This window comes from Mixophyes fleayi, chromosome 2 (assembly GCF_038048845.1).
Source record: "Mixophyes fleayi isolate aMixFle1 chromosome 2, aMixFle1.hap1, whole genome shotgun sequence".
Lineage (NCBI taxonomy): Eukaryota > Metazoa > Chordata > Amphibia > Anura > Limnodynastidae > Mixophyes > Mixophyes fleayi.
This window is the reverse complement of record NC_134403.1, coordinates 150,403,740-150,413,037: the sequence shown is the minus strand read 5'-3', so window position 1 is coordinate 150,413,037 and position 9,298 is coordinate 150,403,740.

Here is a 9,298-nt window from a genome sequence, read left to right as displayed (position 1 = left end):
CAGCGTGAGAGAGGGCAGAGGAGTATGACAGCGTGAGAGAGGGCAGAGGAGGGTGACAGCGTGAGAGAGGGCAGAGGAGGGTGACAGAAGGCAGAGGAGGGGAACAGCGTGACAGAGGGCAGAGGAGGGGACAGAGGGCAGAGGGGGCAACGTGAGAGAGGGCAGTGTGCCTGGATGCAGAGGGGGCAGTGTGCCTGGATGCAGAGGGGGCAGTGTGCCTGGATGCAGAGGGGCATTTTTGCATACAACTAAATAAGTATTTCTGTCGTGACCTAAATACTTATTACATTTTTTTGACCCAACTACTTCTTAAACAGGACTGCTCAGTAATTATTTTGGAGGGGTGCCTTGAAAAAATTTGGAGACTCTAAGGGTGCCGCGAACTGCAAAAGTTTGGGAACCACTGATATAGCTGTTTTATCTATTTATTTACTTGTATGCTTTGTTAGTACCATAGTTGTCATATGCAATTTCTATATTATAGACTTATACATGTACATCATTGAAAGTGCTTTTTTGTAAAAATTGTTAATTGTTAATACCGAGTGACTGGCTAATAACAAGATATATGGTCACATGACCGGAGTCAGCGCTGTGAATATGTATATATCTATTTGCCAGTTTTGATGCAGAGATGTCAATGATATCTGTCTCAGTAAGAACTAAAAACCTGTTAAATGCAAAATTGCTTATTATTAACATCAAGCAACAGGCCAATTACAAAACGTATAGTCATGTGACCGGAGTTAGTATTGGGAATATGTGACTCTCTAAAAGCTTTACAAGAGAAGTTTGGATCAAAGATATTTGCTTCAGAAACAAGCATATACCGCTACTTGTAATGACTGAAAGACCCTATTTGTTATTAGCCGGTTCGGTACACAGAGATCTGTCCGTTATGCAGTACCAGGGATTAGGCAGAAGAGTAGTCTGGAGGATAGCCGGTTCTGTACACAGAGATCTGTCCGTTATGCAGTACCAGGGATTAAGCAGTAGAGTAGTCGGAGGATAGCTTTTTCGGTACACGGGGATCAGAAGTAACAAGGGAGAACACCAGGGAAGCCAAAGCACAGGGAGTGCAGCCAGATACAGGTAACACGTTGCTCTGACACCTACAGTGTGTCAGAGCAGGCCTGAAGTAGAAGTTTGAATTCCCCGCCCAGATCAGCTGACCTGCCGCCGGGACCTACCCGGAAGTGCGGCAGTACGAAACAGAGGATCGGCGCTGACACAGGTAACCGCCGTGACAGTACCCCCCCCCATTAAGGATGGCCACCGGACAGCCTATAAGGTTTCTGAGGGAATTTGGCATGGAACCTCCTTAACAGTACTGGAGCATGTAGATCACGTGCCGGAATCCATGAACGCTCCTCTGGTCCGTAGCCTTTCCAATCAACCAGGAATTGTAGAGAACCTCTGGAAATGCGACAATTTAGAATTTCCTTGACCTCGAATTCATGATCTTGCGTAGAGACAGCGGCAGGAGGTCTCTTGGAAGAGGAAAATTTATTCATGACAAGAGGCTTGAGGAGGGAAATGTGAAACACGTTGGGAATCCTTAAAGTAGGAGGCAACTTTAATCTGAAAGCTACTGGATTAATAACTTCCAAGATCTTGAAGGGTCCAATAAAACGGGGAGCGAATTTCCTAGAAGGAACCAACAGATGAAGGTTCCGCGTAGATAGCCATACCTTATCGCCAGGAGAAAGTAATGGGGAAGGTCTTCTTTTCTTATCAAACGCCTTTTTGCTGAGGGCAGTGGCGTGAAGTAGGTTACGTTTGATTATACCCCACCTGGACGAGAAGTCTGACCACATAGAATCTACAGCAGGAATTCCGGATGTAGGCAAATCATTAAAAGGAGGAACTCTAGGATGAAAGCCTTGGAGAGCAAAAAAGGGGGAAACCAATGTAGAGTCATGAGAATTATTATTGTGAGCAAATTCTGCCCAAGGTAACAAATCAACCCAGTCGTCATGTTTAGCGGAAATGAAGCATCTGAGGAATTTTTTGAGCTCTTGATTAGTCCTCTCCGCGAGACCATTACTTTGGGGGTGATATGCAGAGGAAAAATTCAGTTTGATTCCACAAACACGAGAAAAGGCTCTCCAAAATCCTGCAACAAACGGTGTTCCACGGTCTGAAACGATGACCTCTGGGCAACCATGGAGACGGAATATTTCCTTTATAAAAAGTTGTGCCAGCACCGGAGCAGATGGAAGGCCTTTTAGGGGTACGAAATGAGCAGCCCGAGAGAAATGGTCTGCGACTACCCAAACCACGGAAAAGCCTCTTGAAGAGGGTAAATCAGTGATAAAGTCCATGGAGAGATGACTCCATGGACGATCCGGCATGGGTAAAGGCTGTAACAACCCATAGGAGGCTTGCCGAGGCACCTTGTTCTGAGCACAGGTGGAACAAGCCGTAACGAACTCCCGAACATCAGAGTGAATAGATGGCCACCAGTAATTACGGGAGACAAAATCAAGAGTCTTCTTGATCCCAGCATGACCAGAGAACCGAGAGGCGTGAGCCCATTTGAGGAGTCTGGATCGAAGACGAGGAGAAACAAAAGGTCTTCCCGGGAGGAATCACTAGATGAGCAGGGGTGGTGGCCAGTATACATTTCGGACCCAGGATGGGTCTAGGAGTATCCTCTATAGCATCCGTGGCATCAAAGGATCGCGAAAGAGAATCCGCTATCTTGTTTTTAGATCCTGGTCTAACGGTGATGATCATATCAAACCGGGAGAAAAACAGGGACCATCTGGCTTGCTGAGGGTTTAAACAAGAAGCTGTTTGTAAATATAGAAGGTTCTTGTGATCTGTAAAAATCGTGATAGGAAACCTAGCTCCTTCCAAATGATGTCTCCATGCTTCTAAGGCTAATTTGATGGCCAGGAGTTCCCTATCTCCGATGCCATAATTCTTCTCGGCAACAGAAAGTTTACGGGAAAAGAAACCACAAGGAGATAATCTTCCACCGGAGTCCTTCTGTGACAAGATAGCCCCCACTCCCACAGAGGATGCATCGACCTCAAGAAAAAAAAGGAAAGGTAGGATCCGGTTGATGAAGGATAGGAGCTGTCGTGAATGCTTTCTTTAGAGAAGAGAAGGCCTTTTCTGCCTCATGAGGCCAAAGTTTAGTATTGATAGCTTTCTTAGTTAGTGCCGTAATGGGTGCAATCACTGAAGAAAAGCCTTTGATGAAATGCCGGTAATAATTGGCAAAGCCTATGAAACGTTGGATTGCTTTCAGGCCTATCGGCTGAGGCCATTCGGAAACTGCCTTTACTTTCTCGGAATCCATATATAGCCCAGATCCAGAGATCACGTGTCCAAGAAAGGGAATATGACTTTTTTCAAAGATACATTTATCCAAATTACAAAACAGTTGATGTACACGAAGGCGTTCAAGTACCAAGGAAACATGATGGCGATGCAACACGATGTCAGGAGAGAATATCAGGATATCATCCAGGTAAATCACCACGAACTGGTAGAGAAAATCTTGAAAAATTTTGCTGATGAAGTTTTGAAACACTGCGGGGGCATTACATAACCCAAAGGGCATGACTAAATATTCAAAGTGTCCATCATGGGTATTGAACGCAGTTTTCCATTCATCCCCTTGCTTAATACGGATCAAATTGTAGGCACCCTTCAAGTCTAATTTGGAAAAAATAACTGCGCCTTTTATTCTATCAAATAGCTCTGAAATCAATGGTAACGGGTACTTGTTTTTCACAGTAATGGCATTCAGCCCACGATAATCTATACATGGACGTAGACCCCCGTCTTTCTTTTTAACGAAGAAAAAGCCGGCCCCTGCAGGCGAGGATGATTTCCGAATAAAGCCTCTTCTAGGTTCTCTTCTATGTATTTAGACATGGAGTTGGATTCTGGTAGTGATAGCGAAAAAACACGTCTTCTGGGTGGTATTTTGTCGGGAAAAAGCTCAATAGAACAATCCCAAGGTCTATGGGGAGGTAATTTGGAGGCCTCCTTTTCGCAAAACACATCCGAGAATGAACGGTATTGGAGAGGAATACCAGTGGACGTAAGTGGTGATGCAGCTCCATTATTGGTGAACTTATTGATTCTGGGAAGGCAGCGAGAATGACAAGCCGGGCCCCAGGCAAGAACTTCTGGCTTATGCCAATCTAATGTAGGAGAGTGAAGTTGGAGCCACGGAAGACCAAGAATGAGAGGATTAATAGCCTCTGGAATGACCAACAAGGAAATGGATTCAGTATGCAGGGCTCCTATGCGAAGAGAGAGCTTGATGGTACGTTTCTTGAGTGATCCTCCACTAATGCGGTTTCCATCAATGGCTGTGATAGCAATCGGGGGATCCAAGGGAAGGGTAGGTAAAGACAACTTCTCCACTATGTCAGCTCTTATGAAATTCCCCGCTGCTCCGGAATCAATGAGTGCTGGAAGAGAAAGCTGTTTGTCAAAGGATTGTAACAGAACCTGAATAGAAAAACTAGAATCAACAGGAGAGGAGATACGTACACCTAACTTGGCCTCTCCACCGTCAGTTAGGTTAGGTCGTTTCCCGGACGCTTAAGACAATTGTTTAGCAAATGACCAGGTTCTCCGCAATAAAGACATAAACGATTTTTGAATCGCCTTTCCCTCTCTTCTTGAGAAAGCCTAGCTCTTCCCAACTGCATGGGCTCTTCCTCAGGCATCACCGGACTCTGAAAACGTGGGACCAGACGAAAAGGAGAACGACTGGAACTTTCTTTCTCCTGAGAGCGCTCACGGAATCTAATGTCAATTTGGTTACATAAAGAGACCAAAGCATCCAGAGAAGTTGGAAGTTCACGACCTGCCAATTCATCTTTAATGTGGTCGGTCAAACCCTGTCAGAAGGTTGCTACCAAAGCCTCATTATTCCAACGTAACTCAGCCGCCATAGTACGAAATTGGAGAGCATACTGGCCTATGGTCAGAGCCTTGGCGCAGACGAAGGATGCCAGAAGCAGCGCTGGAAACTCTTCCTGGTTCATCAAAGACATGTCTGAAAGCCTCCAGGAAGGTGGAGCAGTTATGTAGTGAAGGATCATTGTGTTCCCATAGGGGAGATGCCCAGGCGAGAGCTTGACCGGTAAGTAAAGAAATAATATACGCTACTTTAGCTTTTTCTGTAGGGAAGTTCCCTAGCTGGAGTTCGAACTGGATATCACTGATTTAAAAATCCACGGCAGGCCTTAGGATCCCCATTGAATTTCGGAGGATTAGGGATGCGAAGTTGGGAATTCACCGGGAGAGGAGCGGCACCACCCCCCTGGGCAGGAGCAGGTTGAGGGGGAATAGGTAGCGGATCAGGTACCGCTGCCTGGATTGCCTGAGCTGACACCGCACCCTGAAGTGTGTCCAGGCGAGCAGACATGCTCTGAAGAAACTGAAGTAACTGTGCCTGGTTCTTGTCCTGTTCCTCTACCCGGGTAGCTAAGTGTTCCAATAACTCCCTGGTTGAGGGGTTCCCGGATCCGTCCATCAGATAGATATATTGGGTCAGAGCAAACTGTTAGGTTTCAAGGTTACCTTAGTCAGTATTTACGCCAGCCTTCCTAGGGCGCGGAGTCTAACGGCCCTCCCGGTCTTCTCCAAGAACCGCCGCAAGGCAGGGTGGGTTTTGCTGCCGGAGAACCGCAGGTCGCGGCCCCCAGATTAGCCTACTGATGTAAGGAAAGAGTTCTATGAGATGGACTTGTAACGGCACGGTCAGATCCACAGAGGAATAGATAACTGAAATCACTACCCGTATATTCAGAAGGTAGTAGTCTGGAGTAGAGAATGGTGGAATGCAGGAGTCAGTCCGCAGTACAGCCCCAGGAGCAGAAGCGTAGTCCAGAATAGCCGGTTCGGTACACAGAGATCCGTCCATTTATGCAGTACCAGGGATAAGGCAGAAGAGTAGTCTGGAGGATAGCCGGTTCGGTACACAGAGATCTGTCCGTTATGCAGTACCAGGGATTAGGCAGTAGAGTAGTCTGGAGGATAGCTGGTTCGGTACACGGGGATCAGAAGTAACAAGGGAGAACACCAGGGAAGCCAAAGCACAGGGAGTGCAGCCAGATACAGGTAACACATTGCTCTGACACCTACAGTGTGTCAGAGCAGGCCTGAAGTAGAAGTTTGAATTCCCCACCCAGATCAGCTGACCTGCCGCCGGGACCTACCCGGAAGTGTGGCAGTACGAAGCGGAGGATCGGCGCTGACACAGGTAACCGCCGTGACAAGTATTGAGTGATTGGCCAATGAAAACACATATGGTCACATGATCGGAGTTAGCGCTGTGAATAGGTGACTAGTAGCCGGCTTTATTGCAGGGCTATAAGAGATGTCCGGATCAATGGGATTTTACCTCTGATGAAATCGCCCATTGAAGGGGTGGTGAAGCGCGTCAGTGATGCCAGCAAGCTCAGAAGCAACCTATGTTTCTTCTTTTTACGTGTATACACATTTTGTGGGACAATACAACCTATTGGAGTAATACATCTCCTTTGCACTTTATGCTGACAGCTTTACTCAAACTTAAAAGACTCAAATATGAGTTTGAAGGAGGACACCAGGAATTATCATCACTCCCTGTAAGGTACACCAGTTGTTTGTTTACTGAAGAGGAGACGGTTTTGCATACTAAGGGCTAGATTTACTAAGCTGCGGGTTTGAAAAAGTGGGGATGTTGCCTATAGCAACTAATCAGATTCTAGCTTTCATTTATTTAGTACCTTCTACAAAATGACAGCTAGAATCTGATTGGTTGCTATAGGCAACATCCCCACTTTTTTAAACCCGCAGCTTAGTAAATCTAGTCCTAAGTGTGCTTGGGCTCTCTGATTATAGTTCATTATTGCTGGATTTATTTTCTATTGAGGTTACTAGTGTATATCTGGATTTACAATATCTTTGTACCTAGGGGTATCTAGCTGGACATTCTCCTTGATTATTTATTATATGCCGTTATTGGATATTGAGTCTGTTTTAACTGTTATTACTAGTGCTTTTCTTTACCTACAATTTTATGGTGAATAGGTGCTGCTATATAGGTATCACATATCGCCCCAGTACAAGGGGCTTGATACTCTCACCTGCCAAATGCGGAGATCCCCGTTGGCGCCGCGTCCGTCCGATGGCGGCGGCCATCTTGGTTCTGGGTCTGCGCATGCACAGATCCGTCCTGTCATTTAGAACTCCTCCCCTCTGTTCCCATTTGTCCAGCCTGTCTATTCACTCATCTCACTATTTAAGGCACCTGGGTCAACACTCAGTTGCCTCTTCTTTGTTGGTCAGCCCTGACTGTGTGAAGTCTTGGCTTCCTGGCTACCTGGCTCCAGCCTACCTGTTCCTGTATTTCTGCATGTCTGACTCAGCTCTGCTCATTCCTGGATATCAGCTCACCGAGTTTACCATCCTTTCAAGCATCTCAGCTTAGCTGTTCAGTGTGACTATTCTCTGGATCTCAGCTCACAGAGCTCTCCTACCTGTTCCTGTATTTCTGCTTGACTGACTCAGCTCTGCTCATTCCTGGATATCAGCTCACCGAGTTTACCATCCTTTCCAGCATCTCAGCTCAGCTGTTCAGTGTGACTAATCTACAGATCTCAGCTCACAGAGCTCTTCTACTTTGTTCCTGTATTTCTGCATGACAAACTCAGGAACCATTTTCCCTGCCGTGAATTGTGACAATAGGCTTGCTGAGCGTTATATGAGTATTTTATGTATAATAAATAGGTTGTTTTAAGATTTACCAGCGCCGCCACTTGAATCTTTTCCTATCTTGTGTATTAACAAGCAACGGTACTTGTGTGTGGGAGGCTGCAGGTTTATCTTTAATATTTTCTTTATTATTTCTTTTATTTACCCTGCTATAATTACAACTTAATGCATATTGATTAGAGATGAGCGCACTCGGATTTCTGAAATCCGAGCCCACCCGAACGTTGCGGATCCTAGCCGGATCCGAGACAGATCCGGGTATTCCCGCCAATTGCAAAACTGAAACCGAGGCTCTGAGTCATAATCCCGCTGTCGGATCTCGCGATACTCGGATCCTATAAATTCCCCGCTAGTCGCCGCCATCTTCACTCGGGCATTGATCAGGGTAGAGGGAGGGTGTGTTAGGTGGTCCTCTGTCCTGCTATATCTCGTGCTGTTCAGTTCTGTGCTCTGTGTTCTGCTCAGTCCAGTGGTGCTGTGTCCTGTGCTCTGTCCTTCTGAGTTCAGTGGTGCTGCTGGGTCCTGTGCTGTGTCCTGTTCAGTCCAGTGGTGCTGTGTCCTGTGCTCTGTCCTTCTGAGTTCAGTGGTGCTGCTATATTACAAAGTTCACTCATTCTGCAGTATAAGTCCATTGGTACTGCAATATTACAAAGTTCACTCATTCTGCAGTATAAGTCCAGTGGTACTGCAATATTACAAAGTTCACTCATTCTGCAGTATAAGTCCATTGGTACTGCAATATTACAAAGTTCACTCATTCTGCAGTATAAGTCCATTGTTGTTACTGCCATATTACAAATTTCACTGATTCTGCAGTATAAGTCCAGTGGTACTGCTGTATAACTCCAGTCCAGTGGTACTCTCCTGTGCCGCATATAATTTTTAAAGGCTTTGCCGAGTGTGTGTGGCTTCGGGGTACACTCTCTTGTGCTACATATAATGCAGATCAAAAATTTGGAGGATAAAGTAGGGAAAGATCAAGACCCACTTCCTCCTAATGCTGAAGCTGCTGCCACTAGTCATGACATAGACGATGAAATGCCATCAACGTCGTCTGGCAAGCCCGATGCCCAAACTCCTAGTACAGGGCATGTAAAATCCAAAAAGCCCAAGTTCAGTAAAAGTAGCAAAAAGAGAAACTTAAAATCATCTGAGGAGAAACGTAAAGTTGCCAATATGCCATTTACGACACGCAGTGGCAAGGAACGGATTAGGCCCTGGCCCGTGTTCATGACTAGTGGTTCAGCTTCACCCAAGGAACTAAGCCCTCCTCCCCCCCCTACAAAAAATGTAAGAGAGTTATGCTGTCAGCAATAACACAGCAAACAACTCTGCCTTCTAAAGAGAAATTATCACAAATCCCCAAGGCGAGTCCAAGGGTGTTGGTGGTTGCGAAGCCTGACCTTCCCATCACTGTACGGGAAGAGGTGGCTCCTTCCACCATTTGCAGCACGCCCTCTGCATATGCTGGAAGGATCACCCACAGTCCAGTTACAGATTTGGCTTATGAAGGTGTGAATGTTGTACACCGGGAGGAGGATATTGATGTAGCTGGCGCTGAGGA